The sequence below is a fragment of the Neofelis nebulosa genome, chromosome 1 (genome assembly GCF_028018385.1).
Source record: "Neofelis nebulosa isolate mNeoNeb1 chromosome 1, mNeoNeb1.pri, whole genome shotgun sequence".
Taxonomy (NCBI): domain Eukaryota; kingdom Metazoa; phylum Chordata; class Mammalia; order Carnivora; family Felidae; genus Neofelis; species Neofelis nebulosa.
In genome coordinates, this window is record NC_080782.1 from 165,729,280 (window position 1) to 165,750,008 (window position 20,729).

Below are 20,729 nucleotides of genomic sequence, written 5' to 3' on the forward strand. Positions count from 1 at the left end.
ACCTGACATAAATCTCAACTTTATAACTATGTTATCATTTATCGCTATAAAGTATAGTGTAAGCTAAACTAACTTGTGATGTTGTAAACTACTTCTGTATTGTGTATCTGTATAAAGTAGTCGTCATTAACTGCATACACAAAAGCATATTATACAAATATCAGTTCCTTTTCTTCACATGGAAAAGTAAATACAGACAATTGAATTTCTTATCTCCGCCACACAGAATTTGTTACCCAGGATGTCTTGGAGCCATTTCTTGGTTGTGTGATTTCAGTTGATTTGTCAATCTGACATATTTATTCTACAGTAACTGTTTTCAAAAATTACAGTCTCAAATTTAAGGTGTCAGTGTTTTTGGTTGATAACTCACAAATCAATTGCTTAGTTTTTTAGTTTAGTGTATGATTTGTTTATGATTCTGCAAAGGCCACAAACATATCCAAATACAAATTATGTTATATGGCTTCAAATGCTACTTGCACACATTTGAAAGATGTGTGTGAGTTATTTCTAAACATACTTATTTCAAACTTATAATTATGAAATGAGGACTATCATCAAGGGCCTTGTTCGAAATATACATTCTATGTGAAATTTTCCATATTTTAAGGTAGCCACAAAGTCCTAGGCTACATTAAAAGTAAATGCATTATATTTCTGGGATTGGTAATGTATTCATGAAAAAATCCAGTTTTGATAGTTTATAAATATATTTACAGAGTTATAGACATAAAATACTTAATCATATTAGGTATACAAACTATTGTAATTCATATTTTAGGATAAATGTACTAACTTTATTGTACTGCCATGTAATCAAATGATCAATGCAGTTATTTCTAGCTTTTAAAAGTTAGGACATATATTAATTACCTTCTAGTTTTATATTCTAGTCCCCCTCCATTAAGAATTAAACTAGATTAAATTTAATTTCTATTTAACTTTTTAAAAAGGCTTTTTGATCCATTATGTTGAAAAAAAAAAAAACAAACCTTACTATTAATCTAACACAATAATAAGGTCTTGAGTCCAAAGTAATTGGAGATCAAATACAGCTTGGATTTACTTTAGCAAACCTTTGTATTTCAACATATAATAGAAATCTTTTGTATCCAAGAAAATTTCTTACTATTCTGAGAAATAGCTGGTTTAATTTTTTTAAAGAAAATATACACATTTATCTAGGAAGTAATTTATGAAAAAATAAAGAATAAAAATTATTGCATGTGTCATTTACATTATAACATTCAAGCTGCTGTATTACATAAAGCAGCAAAAATTATATGACAGTGATTCACAGTGTTTTTCAAAATAGTGTTTTTTGATATGTTTAATAAGAATCTAACAGGTACTTAAAAAAATTTAAGCTAGGTGGTATTATTAAAAATATAATGTTCTAAGATATAAAATTACGTATGTATATGATTAACATACTTGATTTTTTTTACTTAAATGAAGATTTTCCCTTAAATATGCCATTCTTTAGCTTGTAAGCACTCTTGAAAATCTATATTATAAAAATTATAAAAATGTATATATTATAAAAATTAATGTTATAAAATGTGTAAAAATTGCATACATATATTATATATGTATATAAATATACTTAGGGAATACAAAGTTCTGTGTGAACAGGTGAGTTTTTGTTATTGCTAGCTTTATTTACTTACTATACCTTAAGACAGATGGTCAGCGAAAGCAGTTTTGAGGTTAGATTCTAACATAAATCATTACATCATCTGTATTTTAGTTCTGTCGGCACAAGTCTAATCTTTATACTCTCAAGAATATATGCATTCTCATGTTTTTAGTTTTATAGTCTCATATTAAAGCAGATTCTATTGCCTATTTTTATTTAACAGACATTGACCAAAGAGATGCTCTGCCAGTGTTAGGCATATGTAACAATTCTGATAACTGAAGCTTTCTGTAATATTTGCAAGAACCACTTACAAACAGTAACCAATTTGATAACGTAGAATTCGGGTTACATAATTTGCAGTTTGAAAAAAAAGGCATTTCTTAAGTTCTTACTTATTTTGGTGTCATGCACTATAAATTTTTAAGAAATAATATTTTTAAAGAAGATCAAATATCTTACAATTCTTTCTACTAAAATATTATTTTGTTGTTGATTAAGTGCAATTGTGGGTATTATGACACTGTTCAGAAGTGTGGAATGAATCTGCAAATACGACTTTTTATATTCTACCACTTAATTATTTTCATCTGAAAAACCAAATAGTCTAACCATGCAGATGATCACTTTAACCATTAATAAGGTAATTTATAAGATGAACACCATGATCATAATCATTTTTATGATCCAGATTTTTTATTTATTATATTTTTGCTCTGTATGCAACTACTGATTTATGATCTGTGTTTTAGTTTTATAGGGAAACACCCCAAAATTTATCTTAATATTAGATGCCTGTTTTATAGACTATCTTAATATTAGATGCTTGTTTTATAGACTAAAGAACAAATATTTTTACTTTGAGCTTGTAACTGGGTCAGATTAGTAGCTATATAGGGCATATCCACAAAGTTTCAATAATTGCCATTATACATTGGTTAATCACTGTAATTAGATGAAGTTGGTGTCTGCATATGCAAGGTGAATTAAGTGTGAAGGAAAGGAGATCAAAGAATTCTTTCAGCCCAGTGCTCCCCACATACATATCATAATACATTAAGATATCTTTTCTTGCTAAGTTGATTATGCAAGAACAAATATACACATAGCTATTTCAAACAAGGGAACATTTGGTTTGAATTATCTGACCTGTTGCTTTAATTTCAATTCCTAATTTCCTGTGTAAATCTTTATCTTCTATATCAACCTCACATGAACTCAGCACCAAACATTTTGTCATTTGTTTTATTTATATTGATATATACTGCGGAGATGGTTCTTCAATATCAGTGAACATTTAGGCTAGATCATGGTCCTTGGGGTCACGCTGGAATGTCCCGGGGATCTGTGAAGAAGATCTTAATGCCAAAGAGATTCTGATTTCATTGGTCTGGCTTGTGTCATGGGCTTGGCATTTCTAGTTTTCCTGGTGACTCTCATGTGATGAGAATGGAGCTCAGATATTTTGGAAAAGTGGGAGAGGTAACAGGACATAGCCAGAGTGCAGGGGAGCAAATATGTAGCTTGAGGGAGTAGATGAAAAACGATCCAGCTGGGTGAAAAGGGAAAGAGATATGCCCAGAGAGAACGTGGTGAGAAGGAGTTGGATGCAGAGAAGACCAGAGATTTGAATGTTTGAGGATGGGCCCATTGGCTATGGCAGTTCTTTCTTTTAGGGAGAACTGGGTCACCATACTAGTGCTTAATAATGGGCTGATCACATGAGCGCAGAACTCAATGATTATCTTCCTGAGACTGATCAGCTATTTGATTAGAGGAGCCCCAGTCTCATTACTTTTGTCTGTAATTTTAGCCTATGTAAATGCCTAAAGTTCAGACTTTTTAAAAAGTACACGGTTGGTTGTGAGAGAAAACATTTTGGCTTTTCATAGCATTAAATAATTAATTTTATCAATCCTAGGAAATTATAATTCTTTTTCACTTCTATTGTAATGATAAGCCATGGTTTTTTTGTTTGTTTTTGTTTTTTTAACTTATTTCTATATTACTGTAGTAACTACTTGACATTCATAAGCAGTCTCGGATTACAACAGCTTAATTTAGGAATTAGTTTTAAGAGGATCTTATTGTTCTGTTTGGAAATGATTGTAATATGAATCATTTCATTTTTAACATTTTAGATTATAAGATGCTGTGAAACATTAAATTTCAGTTTTATCTCATAGGAATTAAATGTAATTACAATCCAAATAATGGAATTTCTTTAATGAAATGTAAATTTACTCTGATTCTTTACAACTGGAAACAAGAGATAGTTAACATTTGTCTTTCTTTAGTAATAAATAATTCCCAATTTGCAGTACGTATTGTGTTGGACTACATGAAAATATTTAATCCTTGGTTGTTTAAAGTGTGAAAAGGTAATGATTAATCCCCACCACCCCTCGGTAGTCTGTTTCTACATTCAATCATCTATAGACAAAATGTTGTCTCAGCTACCAGAGACGGAAAAAAAAAAAAAAAAAAAGTTTTACAAACATGGAAGTTTACTGTCTGTCTCAACACTGTTACTGATTTTAACAGTGGCAGTAGCATGTCCACACATAAAACATGATGGGTAAATGCAAGTCGGTTCTATGGAAATTCCTGGGGATTAGGTGTGTCAGCTGCTTCACTCCGTACAGGAGGGAAAACGGGCTTTAGTCAAAACTGTGTCTCCACCCTCCAATTTTCTTACCTTCCTCTCATGGCCCCTGGAAGCCGAATTTCCCGGCCTTGCGTTCCATGGGAAACACAAAGTTAAGGGGTCTTTCTTTGTATCCCTACCGCCATCAAAAGTGATCAGTCTCTTTCTCACTGAACTATCACTGGCTTAGTTTATTTGAAAAAAAAATTGAACTCAGGTGTAAATGGACGATCATGACAACGGATTAGCTATTGCAGAAAATGACTTGAATCACTCGTAAGTTTAAGTGCTGGAGCAAACTTCAACAGTAGCTGTTTAATAAGCTTTAGAGCTCATCAGGAGTCAGAAACTTGTCTAATCCATTTAATCTTTGCATCATCTCTATATGAGGTAATTTTATCACAGATTTTACAGATGAGTAAAGTGAGGACATAGAGTTGACTATTCTAAGGTCAAACAGCCGGGCAGTTTTAAAGATCAAGTTTGGGGCGCCTGGGTGGCTCAGTCGGTTAAGCGTCTGACTTTGGCTCAGGTCATGATCTCACAGCTCATGAGTTCGAGCCCCGTGTTGGGCTCTGTGCTGACAGCTCGGAGCCTGGAACCTGCTTCGGAATCTGTGTCTCCCTCTCTCTCTCTCCCCCTCCTGTGCTCGTGCTCTGTCTCTCTCTGTCTCAAAACTAAATAAACATTAAAAAAAATAAAGATCAAGTTCACTTTGTCACTTTAATGTATTTTCTTTTATTATGAGCATTACAAACATAACCAAGGAGTGAAAAGATCAACATAATAAGTCCACATATACCTTCACGTCGATTTAACAACTGTTAAAAATCTTGCTGTAGGAAATAGCTCTAGGGAGATGTTCATGCTCAGTTGTGAAGGACCATATATCCCATGCTAAGGTCTTTGAGTTTTATTGTCTGTATGATAAAATATCAGGCAGGAATTTTAATCAAGAAGGATTCATTTGGGATGCTTTGTTTTTCTCAAAAATTAGCTTTGGCAACAATGTGATAATAGGCAGGAACAGGGTGAAGTAATGCCAGAGAGATCTGTTCAGAATCTGCAGTATTCCTTAGGGGTAATATGATGGCTATAAATCAGTATTCTTCATCAGAACTTTCTTAAAAAAATTTTTTTTAACGTTTATTCATTTTTTGATAGAGACAGAGCGTGAGTTGGGGAGGGGCAGAAAGAGGAGGAGACACAGAATCTGAAGCAGGCAGCTTTTGAACTGACAGCACAGAGCCAGACGCAGGGCTCGAACTCACGGACCGTGAAATCATGACCTGAGCTGAAGTCAGATGCTTAACCGACTGAGCCACCCAGGCGGCCCTTTCATCAGAACTTTCTATGGCAAAATAAATGTTTTATACTCCGCCCTGTCCAATATGGTAGCCCCTAGCTGTGTGTGGCTACTAAGCAGTTGAAATGTGGCTAGGGTGAATGAAGTTCTGGATTTTAAATTTTATTTAAACTTAAATTAGTCTACATTTATATAGCCTCAGTGTCTAGTGGCTACCATGTTGGGCAGAATGACTACCGTGACTATGAAAGTGGAGAAGAAAGGCAAGATTCAGGAGACTTTTCTCGTTTCAAACTTACCGACTGTAGAGGAAAGATGTGATTCAAAATTTATAAAAGGTGAGATTATGGATGTTGATACCTTCTGTTAATTAATCAATTAACTGATGTTTGTTTATTTGTTTGTTTATTTATTTATTTATTTATTTAATGTGAGCAGGGGAGGGGCAGAGGGAAGGAGGGAGAGAGAGAGAATCCCAAGCAGGCTCTGTGCTGTCAGGGCAGAGCTTGACGTGGGTCTTGACCCCACAAACCATGAGATCATGACCTGAGCCGTAATCAAGAGTCAGATGCCTAACTCACTGAGCCACCCAGGAACCCTGGTGTTGATACCATTTGAAGAGATAAGAGATACAGAGGGAAGAATGAGTTGGAATTGAGATTGTTGAAAGAAACAAGGACTTCATTTTTATAGATAATGATAGCAGGAGATACTCAGTAGATCGCACACCATGTGATAGGAAGTTTGGTGGTGAAGTTCACACTCTACAAATGCGTTTGATTTGGGAAGCTATGGACAGAGATTAGATGACTTAGCAAAAAATTATATGGACAGAAAGTCAAAGATGAATCCTGAGGAAGAACAACATCTGAGGGTTTGAGCTGAAAAGGGACCTGACAAGGAGACAGAGAAGAATGAGGAATAAGGGTGAAGATGTGAGGAAGAAGGATGAATGTGCAAGAGAGAGGAGGGAGAGGGAGAAGAAGAGGAAGAGGGGACGGAGAAAGAATCATGAGAATGTGCTAATCTGAAAGGTATAGGGAAGGATTTTAAGAAAGGAGCAGAATCAGTCAGGAGTGTCTTACCTTGCAGATAGGACACATAGGATGAGCCCAGGACTAGGTCACTGGATTTGGCAATTATTTTCTTTATTGATTATGAGAGTAGTTTTGATAGATTGGGAGGGAGAGATGTCAAATTGTGATGGACTAAGGAATAAATTGGAGCTGAGATAAAGGCTCGTCTGAACTATTCTTCCTTAAGAGAGAAAAGAGGAGGAGAACGGGGTAGGTGGAAAGATGTGGAATTTAAAGAAATAAATATTTTATGATGCAATAAACTTTAGAATATTCATAACTTTTGATCTAGGACCCAGATAGGTATATGAGACATAGAGTACCAGACTCACAAAAAAATGAGCGATGGCACCAGATCCCAAAGAAGAGGTGATAGGCTCCCATCTATTCTTAGCCTTGGGGAGGGGGAGAGGTTGTATCTGTGTGCATTCTGCTGTACATCTCAGATCCCTTGTTTTGTTTATGTTTTGAACAAGAACAAAACTTTAATTTCAGAATGTCAGAAAACAAACACATTTGTCATCTTGAATATGCTTAAATGTAGTAGGAAATTCATTTTCAAATAATATAAAATAACTACTGATTGTAAATATCAACAATTACATACTATGTGTTACTGTACACATTTTCTTTAGGAATGTGTGCCCTGGGGTTTAATTGTGTATTTAGGGAATCCGCTGAATTGAATGAGGCCATTTCTTTATAGGATTTCTTTAAAAAATTGTTGAATTAGAAATAGAAATTAATTTTAAACTGAAGAGAGAATACAGTATAATGGTTAAAAGAACAAATGAGGATAGTCTGGGTTCAGCTCTTTAGATTCACCATTTATTAGTTACATGTTATCACCCAAGTTACTTAAAATAGGGATTTTAGTATCTCTCTGTATAAGATGGTAACAGGGAAGAAATCAAAAGACTCCCATGCGTATAAATATACCCAACCTAGGACTTGATGATGCCCAACAAATGGTGACAAGTTATTGAAAGCCATGGGGGAAAAAGCTATGAGAAAATCAGTAAAATTAACATAGTCTTCTCTTGAGATCTCACAGACATTTTCTGGTAAACAACACTCATTTACCAGAGTTTTATAAGCAGACTTTTCATCTTGCATGATAACATTCTCAGCTTTATTACATCTACATTCCTTCTGGTTCTCTAGAAAGGTGAATAAATTATTGAACAATCCTACAATAAAACAGAAAACAAAAGTTCATCTGGAGTGAAAATACTCCATTCTTAAAGCTCGAGTTTTGCTCTATTTTAGGTGAAAAATGAACATGTGTTGGGTTTTAGACTGAGTGGATTCTCTTAGATTAGTCCAGGGGGATTTGAGCTCTTTTGTGCACGAATTGTCTTGAGAGGACAAGTGGGAAACCACTGTGATGATCTAACATCTCCTGGGACCCTATTGGTTAAAACAAAATTCTGGGGGAAACTTCTGTATTAAGTAGTTTGTGAGGCATCGTAAAGTGTCGCCTTCAAAATCCATTTTAAAAGATGGGGCTCTTTGCCCTGCTTTCTAGATACTTGGGTTTGTGTTTGTTTTTTGCGTCCCTGTAATTTTTTGCTCTGACCCACATTTACCCATTTAGCCATACTTAGTATTTTTATTGATTGGGAGAGGGAGTTGGGTAAAAGATTGCCTCGATACTGAACTAGAGCTAGCACAAAAGGCGAACGTGGCAAGTGCCAAGATATAGAAACTGAATGGGGAGAATAAAAGACGGGCTGTGCATCATGAGTGGGAACATGATTGCCCTGAGAAAGAGAAGACACAGAGAGACCCAGCAAGGTTCTTTAACTAGATAAAAATCATCATATGGAAGGGGAGACTTGTTATCCAGTACTTTGCATGGCTCTAGGCTCTGTAGATGGGTGTTTTGTGCAGGAATATCTTTACTCTCTATAAGAAAGAGTGTTCTATTAAAGGGTACAATGGAAACAGTTGCCTAAGGAAATGAGAGCACATTGCTACAGAAGATGTGCAAATGGGATAGGAGCGATCTGCGATCTGCTGTGACCCTACGGGGGGGCATCTTGCCCTCGTGTTGCTGGTTGACCAGACGATTTTAAATATTCCAAACAACAGCCTTTGGAATAAAATGAAGGACCCAGAAGAGATAACTTTGCGCAGTGAGATTGTACTTAGTGTCAATCCCTGTCAGAGAAAAATGATCTTACACAGAAAATATAACTATTTTCTTAGCCTAGCACCTTGCTCATAATAATAATACTTTGCAAAATAAAAGTCTTGACAATATCAACTTTAAATTATTTGTTTTTTGGTTCCTATTCATATTGTTATCAGTCTGAATAACTTTTAAAAAGAACAAATCAACTACATATGCTTATCATGAGGATATATAGGAATGGAGTTAGACTAATCTATAAGGAAATTTTTTTTTTTTTTGTTATTGCGGAGTTGCAAAAACATTTATCTTCTGTTATCTTCTGATCACAAACACATCAATCACTGTTACTAACTCTCAAGCAGGACTCAAAAACATGGTCAGACTGGGAAGGAAAAGGTGAATAATGACCTTTCTCTATTTGTTTTGTGGCACTTCTTTTCAGGCATTAACTCACCCCCCCCCCCCATATCCAGTTCTTTGGGGATATTATCACCAGGAACAAAATTACTGTGTAAAATTGCACACTGCTATCGAATTGTACCCATTTATTATGTTTTTACCACAAACAAGCCCAATGCTGATAACTCTAACATTCATATCTTGTTTATTCCCTACAACAGTCCAATATCATGGGCAAAACTAGCTTTATCAGCAAATGGGGTTACAGTGACTGAGGTTTAGAGCAGTTAAGGAATGCGCTCAAGTTCTCACAGGTGAGTGTGGCATAGCCAGAATTCAAACCCAGTAGTATGTGGTGCTTAATATCAGAGACTTAACTTAGTTACTATATCACACTGTCACAAATTGTTGCTCATGTCTAGTTGTTTTGTTTTGTTTTTGTTTTCGCTTTTAGGGCGGAGAATGTGGGTGGAAAGCAGCTAGACTAGATGGAAAATAAAGTTCTTTTGCACATAAAAAGAAACACAAGACACTTCATCTAGATTTCTTGTTGCTGCAGCAGCTTTGTGTGGGGAACAAACAGGGCCTAAAAGATGAGTCAAGGTTCAGATTGCTGTTCCACCGGGTCCTATGAGCTAGGGGTGCTGCTATGCAGTTTGAAGCGTCACTGAGAGGAGGAGCAGGGCAGGTGGATAATAAAATGTAGCTGGCGAGTTTTCCTCTCAGCTCAAGCCACCCTGAAAGGAGATAATGGCTCTGTACTGCAAGGCTGAATAACACCCCTCTTCCTACTGTGTAGACACTGAGCTGGTAGGAAACATTGACAGGTTTGTCCTTCTAATCCAGTAATTAGCTTCTAATCAAAGCTGTCCTTCTAGTTCAGATCAACTGCCTGATAGAGATCTTGAGCTTAGTTTCCATAAAGCCCTGTGATATATTTAACCTTGGGAATCACAGTGACCCTAGATAAGCTGGGATCACTTGTCTGAAGAGAAACAACTGTTTTTAGAAAGGTCCTCTGAATCTTAAACCCTTAAAAACAGGATATCTCCTTCCTCGTAGTGACAACTGGGCTGGCTGCTAGGAGCCATTAGGCAAGAAGCTCTGTCTGGGGCACCTGTGCTTTCTGAGGCCGTGGCCTCAGCCCAAGTCCAAGGGAAGTCCTGGGGAAAAAGGAGGACACGCAAATGCAAATGACCTTGCTGTCATTGGAGCTGTGAGTCTCCCCATGGATCTGCTCTATGGAGGGCTGGCAGATTATGTATGACAAGTTTCAGATATGTTCTGTGTGTCTCATGAAGTGTCTCAAAAGTATATTGAAATTTTGAGTCACTTAGGAGAAATGAATCCTTTTGTATCATTTCAGTTTGGAATTTTTAAACTTCAGTTTTATTCAGTATGTCTGCAGATTCCAGTAAAGAAGAGGGCGTTCGAGTCTCAGTAAGCAAAATCCTTGTGGGCATAGTTGGATTTCAATGATGAATATGGATTATTTGTTTTTTTCAACTCTTATACTTGTTACCTATTCAACCGTGGACTTGAATTCCCCTTTCAATTTTTTGCTTTTTTTTAAAGATTATTAAAATAATTAATTAAATCTTTAGGTATTTAGATATGTATATTTTTTGTTCTTAGGACTTAATGGATAAAATGGGCCAATCATGTATAATAGACTGTTTTACCTCCCAGGAGTCCAAAAGGCTATCTATCTATCTATCTATCTATCTATCTATCTATCTATCTATTGTTTTTTGGCAAAAATAAGCATACTGTAAGAGTACCCAAACATTTTGTTTGTTGATTTATTTAGCCTTTTATTTAGCCAATAATTTTCTCAAATCCAGATACTTCAAAATATGAGGAAGGTTTACAAAATCCATTGATATTTATAAGTCCCAAATCTTTAATCTTAACATCTCGTTTGTGATATTAAGAACTCAAACCTTTTCATAATAAAAGTCTAAAATGTTTCCTAAAAGCTATGGTGATTAATTTTTGATGTTCCTCAATAATTTCATAAAAGGTAGAGATTTTTAAAAGGTCCAAATTGCGGGAGTAATTGTTAACTTTGATGAAGGGGCTCATCTTTGCCTGTCACGTGGTCCAGATGCGCAGCCCCACAGATGTGCTAGCTGGAGAGTAAACTGTCCTTTACTTCCCATGCTCCAGTGTCGATGCTGTAAGCTTTCCTTGCTTCTATTTTGCTGTATCCACATATGAAAAGAGAAATAAGACCAATACATAACCACAGGTAAGACAAATAACATATTCCCAAAGACTTGAAATGGTGTTTTGGTAATCAACGTTTTTGGTTCACGGTCTTTGTCAGAAACATGGTGCATCACCGCTGAGGAAATGATGTTCACTTCTCCAATATTACCTGTTAATTGGATGGATGTTTACTTTTCCCACAGTATCCACTTTAAACAGAGAAGTGTGAAAGCTAAGCAGTGCAAATTTGCATTTTTTTAATGACGTGATTATATTAATAATACTAAAACAATATAGCTAAAGGCACTATGCAGCACTCAACAATTTCCTTTTTTTCCCCTGAGTCAAGACTAAGGTAGATGAATTGTAGAAAAGGTGACTCGTGATAGATACGATTTAGGGGAAAAAACATATCTTCATCCAAATATATTAATTTATATTTAAAAAATGTTTATTTGTTTTGAGAGAGAGAACACAAGCATTGGGGGGCGTGGGGGGGGAGAGAGAGAGAGAGAGAGAGAGAGAGAGAGAGAGAGAAGAGGAGAGGAGAGGAGAGGAGAGGAGAAGAGAAGAGAAGAGAAGAGAAGAGAAGAGAAGAGAAGAGAAGAGAAGAGAAGAGAAGAGAATCCCAAACAGGCTTAGCGCTGACAGTGCAGAGCCCGACTTGGGTCTCGATCTTGCGAACTGTGAGATCGTGACCTGAGCCTAGATCAAGAGTTGGATGCTATACTAATTTATCTTAATGGCCCAACATTTGAAATACACAGGACCAGATGAAGTAGCTGAGTTCATGGTGCCACTAGATCAAGGAAAACATGTCATGGTATCTGAGAGTTCCCATTTTCTACCCCTGACCAATTACCACAGTATACGTTTGCCTGTGTAGTGCCGTGTCCATTCTGGGCAATTTTGAACTTATTCTTAGCCTAAATTTTTAAAAACACCATGATAATATCTGATGCATTTCATGTCACTTGTTAAAGAGAGTCTCTCAAGGGGTAGTCTAACCAAGTTCCTGTGACTTCTCCGATTAATGGCTCAGGGCTCTAGAAGTGCCCGTTCTTGTTGCGGAATGAGTAGGTACATCAGAGGGGCCAAATAAAGGTCCGCACAGCATTTTCTCAGAATGATCACAGAGATTATTTGCAGAGGATATGGTAATTGTCACCAGATGCATTAAAGGATGCTGCATAAGGAACATTTTAATAATTTAATTTGTAATCATTGCCTCTGGGAATGCATTTTGTCATGAAATCTTTGTGTGCTAAATAGGAAAAATTTGTGTAGGGACAAATGAATATTACTTTCTAAAAAGGGATCTTTAGCGCCAACTGTTGTTGGATGGTCTGAGCACTATTATTATATGGCAGCAGCAATTTAGACACTGAGATAAAAGATATCCCACAGTGCACCTAGTTAAAAAAAGAATAAATAATCAGAAATGTCATCCTGTGTGACTCATAAATGGACATGCAAAAAAAGTAAATTTATATATAAACAGGATGAGTATTAAAATAAGGAAAGGAGGGAATGTGAGAGAACACCCAGGAGAATACTGGCTTTTCTTTTTCGAGATGCACATAATTAAGAACAAGATTAAAGGCATGTAAATATCTTAATCCAGAAGCTGCAGTGCTCATAATGTGTTACTGAGAAAAACAATCTTGGTAACAAGTTTTCTTTTTCATATGGTCCCATTTTCAACCTGTAAGTGGAAATTAGATTTTACCCAGAGCCTTGACATTAGGACCATGCTACAGCCGCCTTATGAAAATGTCATGGTTTTTTTCTTGAAATACAGCAGGCTATAAGTCAGATAATTACAAAATACCAATTTTATAAAATATGGTGTTTGATATCTTTGTTACTGAACAACAGAGCTTTTTATACGGGAACTATAAACAGAGTATTTTATTTGTACATGCTTCTTTATGGGTAATTATGGGTTTGAAAAATCATAAACAGCAGTGTAATTACTCCATAGCTTGCACTGGGGATGCGTGTTTCCTTAATCTGGCCACTTAAAGAGAGAAATAACTATTCATCTCTGAACCTTTCCAGAGAAGCAATTTTTAAATTCAGTGTTGTTTCCCAAATTTAGGAGACTTAAGAAAAGTATGTCACTGTTTGGTGCTGCTGATCAGTTTATGAATTTTAAGGAACTGGAAAGACACTGTATCTTGATCATACTGTGCACCCAAATCAGGAAGAGATTGAAAGAGAAAATATTCCACTTCATAGAAAAAAGCAAGAGAGACTGTTTAACAGCCTAATAGAAACTTTTTCATCAATCCAACCAGAAAATAAAACCTATAGACGTTGTTTTTCTTTTTTGCGAGATCCTATTCAGATACCTAACCAGGATGTTCAGAGCGGCAAAATTATTATATTACTTGAGAAATCACCCAGACAGTTCAAATAGTTCCCGAAATTCAAATTACTCGTAGGCAGATGTTTTAAAATAGCACTTTCCAAACATTGCTCTGATTATTTCACATTATGAAATGAGCTCGAGTGTTAGAAATAAAACATGGAAGAAGTTGAACCCCTAGTGGCCATTCGTGGGCTTTCGGTGGCAATCTATTACTCACATAGAAACAAACACAAATCAGTACTGTGACTGCTTTGTCATCTGATTTGAAGAAAGTTTGACATCAATCAGTAACCCAAGTAAAGGGCAAATAATTGATATAAAGCAATTGATATAAATACTTACTTTGTAAGTATAAATGATTTAACTAAATGTTGCTTTTTAATTTTAATTTATTTCATGGATAGGCAGCAGAGTTATGCCCAAAGCCGGAGGGCAGTTCTATTCTTTGTTAAGATCATAATAATTGGCAATTATTATGCACCTGGGGTTGGTGCCAGACCAATTTATTTAATTCTTTGAGGTAGGTCTGATAATTATTTTCATTTTGTAGATGAGGAAGCAAAGGCTTAGGGCAGAAGACCCGTAACTAAGGTTTATTCTAACAATGGTTTTCTGCTTGTTTTCTGTCACACTGCTATGGTACAGAAGCAGTCCTGATTTTCAGATATTACAGATTATTGAAAAGGAAGAAAAGCAGATATCACTTGTTGCTTGAGGACAGTTTCCAGCAACATGTGGATGGTTTACATGATAAATCTATAAAATGAATTCTGTACGTATATACTTGCCCATTTGTTTCTCCCATTAGATTTTGAGAGTGCTCCCAAAGCTAGGAGTTATGTCTTATTCCTTTTTTTTTTTTTTGTCTAATCACTTGTAAAGAAGAGAGAAAAGAAGAAAAAGGAGGTTGTGATGGTTACGAAACAGCTGTAGATTCTTCAGTACCCCTCCATCTAAGGGTTCGTGCATGTCCACTCTTTGGGTCCAGGCATGTGTGTGACTGTTTTGTACAAAAGACTGGGGCATATGTGATGTTCTGTGACTTTCGTGGTAGCTGATAAATGGCCATGCATTTTGAACCCTGTCTGCTGAGACACGTGTTCTTGAAAGTGTGAGCTGGCATTGAAGACGTTCACATAACCCAAGACCACCCTACTGTAAGGATGCCCAGGGCACATAGAGAGGCCAGGGTAAGCTTTCTTAGTCTCAGTTGAACCCAGATTTTGACTTGTCCTAGACCAGGTCCAGGCACATGGGTAAAGCCTCCAAATGAGTCAATGCAAGCCCTTTAAGTCACCCTGAGCCCTTCAAATCTTCTCAAAGCACCAGATTCTTTAGAGGAAAAAAAAGTTACCCTACCCCTTTGATGTAGTTTAACTTTTCGAATCCACAGAATCTTAGACCGTAATACAGTGGTTGTTTTAAACTACATTTTCGGTGGTTTGTTAGCAATAAACTAAGTGGTGTTCAGTAGTTGTTGAATGATCCTTCATTGTGTGAGAGGTTCCACTGAGTAAAACCAATGAAAATTGAAGAAAGAAACCCCAAACCACCTATATGGCCTCATGTACATTTTTATTGAATTCTTTCCCTCTCTCGTTGGTAATGCTGCTGAGTAGTTTCTTGAAGCTCTTACTGTGACATTTTTCCCTGCCAGTTCATTTAATTAATCTAGCAGCAGATATTCATACATTGACTCTTGTGCCCAATTCATCATCTGAGGAATTAGGAGATGTATGATAGGGAACGATGCCCATGAGCGGGTTGTGTACAATATAACCAAAAAGATACCGTTTGAGGCTTCACATAGGAACAGTGCCATGGAGAGATATAGCAAGATCCTCTGGGACGTCCAGCTAGACCAGTTTCTTACTTCTATCACTGGGTTTTACTAGTGTTCCACTGTATATCCATAATGTGGCAAATAAAGTGGAAATTAATGTAGGTGTTCAGTTTTTGAAACAGGCAATTTTAAAGGCTGCCTTATTTGGAATATTCTGTTGCAATCCTCGTGTTTTAATATTTTAAAATTAAGAAACCATAATGAATGCATCTTCTTGAAATTAAATCATTTATTGTCATTTATAACAAGTGGGTGATTTCATGAGATTCTGTTAACAACCAAGTTTCAGGGCACCTCGGTGTCTCAGTTGGCTAAGCATCCAATTTCAGCCGAGGTCATGATCTTATAGTTGATGAGTTTGAGCCCCACATCGGGCTCTGTGCTGACACCTTACAGCCTGAGCCTGCTTCAGATTCTGTCTCTATCTCTCTCTGTCTCTCTCCCACTCATGCTCTCTCTCTCTCTCTCTCTCTCTCAAATATAAATAAACATTAAAAACAACAACAACAACTGAGTTTCTACTATTCTTTAGGAGAAAGTAGTTGCATTTTCATGTACGTGTTACACTATTACAGTATCTTTGCTCCTGCACTTGAGCCATAACTTTGGAATATTGTAAACAGCATTTGTACGTTCAATTTACCTGAAATATTTTGGGAAGCATTGAAGGCTAATATTCATAGGAATCAGAAAAGAAAACTGGGTCTGGTATAATCAGTAGCAAGTGGCATCATCCAACCATTAGGTAGAATATGAAGAGGTGAACCATTGTCACAAAAGCACCAACTAGTTTCCTGAATGACTTACTAGACTTTTTATTCAAGAGTAGTTTCCAGTTTTCATGGGTTATTCCAAAAATGAGATAACGTATTAGATTTCTTTTTAAAAAAAAAATTTAACGTTTATTTATTTTTGAGAGAGAGAGCGCGAGAGACAGAGCATGAGTGGGGGAAGGGCAGAGGGAGAGGGATACACAGAATCGGAAGCAGCTTCCAGGCTCTGAGCTGTCAGCACAGAGCCCGACACGGGGCTCAAACTCATGAACTGTGAGATCATGACCTGTGCCGAGGTCGAACGCTTAGCCTTCTGAACCACCCAGGTGCCCTTGGATTAGATTTCTTTTTAAAGTGTAGATAGAAGTAAAGCAGATTTCCTTCCCTTTCTATTTTTTGGAACAGCCTGAGAGGGATAGGTATTATCTCTGCTTTAAATGTCTGGTAGAATTCCCCTGGGAAGCCATCTGGTCCTGGACTTTTATTTGTTGGAAGATTTTTGATAACTGATTCAATTTATTCACTGGTTATGGGTCTGTTCAAATTTTCTATTTCTTCCCGTTTGAGTTTTGGAAGTGTGTGGGTGCTTAGGAATTTGTCCATTTCTTCCAGGTTGTCCAGTTTGTTGGCATATCACTTTTCATAGTGTTCCCTGATAATTGCTTGTATTTCTGAGGGATTGGTTGTAAGAATTCCATTTTCATTCATGATTTTATATATTTGGGCCCTCTCCCTTTTCTTTTTGAGAAACCTTGCTAGAGGTTTATCAATTTTGTTTATTTTTTCAAAAAAACAACTCTTCTTTTCATTGATCTGCTCTACTGTTTTTTTAGATTCTATATTGTTTATTTCTGCTCTGATCTTTATTATTTCTCTTCTTCTGCTGGCTTTGTGGTGTCTTTGCTGTTCTGTTTCTAGTTCCTTTAGGTGTGCTGTTAGATTTTGTATTTGGGATTTTTCTTATTTCTTGAGATAGGCCTGGATTGCAATGTATTTTCCTCTCAGGACTGCCTTTGCTGCATCCCAAAGTGTTTATTTAGACTGTTGTATTTTCATTTTCATTTGTTTCTGTATATATTAAAATTTCTTCTCTAATTGCCTGGTTGACCCACTCATTCTTTAGTAGGATGTTCTTTAAACTCCATGCTTTTGGAGGTTTTCCAGACTTTTTCCTGTGGTTGATTTCAAGTTTCATAGCATTGTGATCTGGAAGTGTGCATGGTATGATCTCAATTCTTTTATACTCATGAAGGGCTGTTTTGTGACCCAGTATGTGAACAATCTTGGAGAATGTTCCATGTGCACTCGAGAAGAAAATGTATTTTGTTGCTTTGGGATGCAGAGTTCTAAATATATCTGTCAAGTCCATCTGATCCAATATATCATTCAGGGCCTTTGTTACTTTATTTTTTCTCTGTCTAGATGTTCTGGGAATTTACCAAGGGATACAGGAGTGCTGATGCATAGGGGCACATGTACCCCAATGTTTATAGCAGCACTTTTCAACAATAGCCAATGTATGGAAAGAGCCTAAATGTCCATCAGCTGACAAATGGATAAAAAAATTGTGGCTTATATTTACAATGGAATACTACTTGGCAGTGAGAAAGAAGGAAATCTGGCCATTTGTAGCAACGTGGATGGAAGTGGAGAGTGTTATGCTAAGTGAAGTAAGTTAGGCAGAGAAAGACAGATACCATATGTTTTCACTCTTATGTGGATCCTGAGAAACTCAACAGAAGACCAGGGGGGAGGGGAAGGGGGAAAAAAAGAGTTAGAGAGAGGGAAGGAGGCAAACCATAAGAGACTTTTAAATACTGAGAACAAACTGAGGGTTGATGGAGGGTAGGGAGTAGGGGAAAGAAGGTGATCGGTATTGAGGAGGGCACCTGTTGGGATGAGCACCGGGTGTTGTATGGAAACCAATTTGACAATAATTTTCATATAAAAAAAAAGTAAAGCAGATTGAGTTTATTTTTCTTTCTTTGCAAAAAGAAAAAAAAAGTAGATAACTAATAGCTTGTATTAGTTACCTATTGCCATGTAACAAGTTACCGCAAACTTAGAGATTTAAAACTCTGCATGTTTATTATCTCACAATATCTGTGGGTCAGAAGTCTGGACATGACTTAGATAATGTCCTCAGCAAGGACACATCAAGGTGTGGGCCAGGCTGGGGTCTCATCTAAGACTCTACTAGAAAAGGATCAGATAAAGCCCACGTGGTTGTTCGTAGACTATGTGCCTTGCAGACTGTGCACCCGAGGACCTCAGGTACCTGCTGCCCATTGGCTGGATGCTGCCCGTGGTTCTCTGGCATGTGACCCTCTGTAGACAGCTCACAACATGTCAACTTGCTTTTTTTCAAAGCCACAAGGGGAAAGGAGTCTCAGCAAGACAGATGTTACTATTGGATGTAATGTCATCACAAAATGACATCCTTCTTTGCTCTATTCTGTTTGTTGGAAGTGCATGCAGTGGGGGCTCCGTAAGAACATAAAGACCATAACAGGAAATCATGGGGCCACCTTAGAGACCATTTGCACGTCCATTACTTTTAAAGGTCCCTCAAACACATTATTCTTTAGATAGTCAAAGACAGTGTCACATATTATTTCATCATCTCGGACAAGATAAATGTATGTTTTTATTTTATGTTGCTACTAAATCAAGAAATTTTTGATAAATGTTTAACTGTAAATGGAGGAAACCATCAGAATTGTGAAATATAAGTACGTCTTACTCTAGGAACATAGGTAAGTAGAAGATTTATTAGGCATGATCCTGCATAGGGAAAATGGTATTTTAACTAAAGAAATTGAAAATAGGCATTTTTAAGCCTTCTTATTTTTTCTAAACTTGTTTCTGTGTGAAACTAGATTCTAAATTTGCCTTGAAATATTTCCTTGAAATTGAAGGTATTTGCTCTAATTATGGAATAACAAATATCACATAATTGCTTTAGAAGAATACAGTCTGTTTCCTAAAATATATTTTAGTGTAAATTAGTGGATCTTTAGAACCCGTGGTTTCTAAGTGGTGACTTACAATTCTCACGAAAAGATTGACTCATTCAGTCCAATCCAGCAATCACATACGCCTATTTATTCATCCTTATAAATCCCATTTGTCTGGAATGCTGCCCATAATACTAAGTTCAGATTAAAGCTTTCAGCAGTGGGATTTGAAATAAACATGAAGGCACTTTAGGGCAACTGCTTTTATGAACAGAGGTCTGGAAACTCTCTCCCTTCAACTCTCCGACTGTATTAGAAGAATTACTTCTTTTTACCAATTCTGGAGTGCCAGATATTTTTCTGGGGGCTGCATTTTTGTCTTTAGTCCTTGATCTTCATTAAGGTGGTTACTTAGCTCAGTGAAAATGGAAAACACAGTTTGGAGATAATGTTCTAGTTTCTGGTTCTGATTTTATTGAGGACCTGGTATGTGTTTGTGTGGAGGAGTCAACGAAAGTGATTTGTTGGGCAGACAGGATAAGAGTCAAGTTTACTACTGCCCTGCGTACCTCAAGTGCCATCTGTTCTTTGACATCAGAGAGCTCTGTTCCACAGCCTGCACTGGATCTTCTGGTGGTTTAAGGAAGTTGGAATGGATTACTGCAGTACCTCATTACCATATTAAAAATGATTTCAAGCATATGCCACCCAATAGCATCATCTCAGTATTTAAGGAGAAAACAGAATTAGCAGAATTTGTCTGGACTTGGGTCAGGCCAAAGTGATAAAAGGGTGTGAAGTTAAGGATCAAAAAATAACGTATTTCTGGGTTTTCCCTGGCCATAAATGGAACTGTCCTCTGAACATTCTGAACGTGACTATTAAGCTCTGTATATATTCTCTTTTTCCCGTGTATAATTATTGACTCAGAGTTAATGTGCTCTGTAGAATTACTTCCAGGACTGCATTATTTATTCATCCTTACACTACGCTTGGTGCTGTTCACTAAACATTCGTTGAAGAGATATTATTCATTTGAAGAAAATCTAGTTTTAATTTCATAAATGTAAAAAAAAAAAAGTTGGGTAACCAAATCTGTGACTCCCAGGAATTCTCATGCTTGTGCTACACGCTTGAGGAAATTAGGCACAATTCACTTCCGGTCTTTTTCTGTGTGGTTTTTAGGTGAAGTTGTGCTGGATCACCATGTCAAAATCTTGTTGGAATTAGAGAAAAAGAAGTTAAACAAACCCATCTCTTTATTTCAAAGTACATTCATTCCATTGTCAAACTATCAGTAGTGGTTGGATTTCCTCAAATCAAAGCATGATTCATATAATGACTGTGTTATGATTTGCTTTATT

The 20,729-nt window shown here is 36.6% G+C and overlaps 1 protein-coding gene across 2 annotated transcripts in view; it reads left to right on the forward strand.

Moving 5' to 3' along the window:
* NALF1 (NALCN channel auxiliary factor 1) overlaps positions 1 to 20,729 on the forward strand; it is a 631,265-nt gene that overhangs the window by 3,426 nt on the left and 607,110 nt on the right. The window lies entirely within an intron of this gene.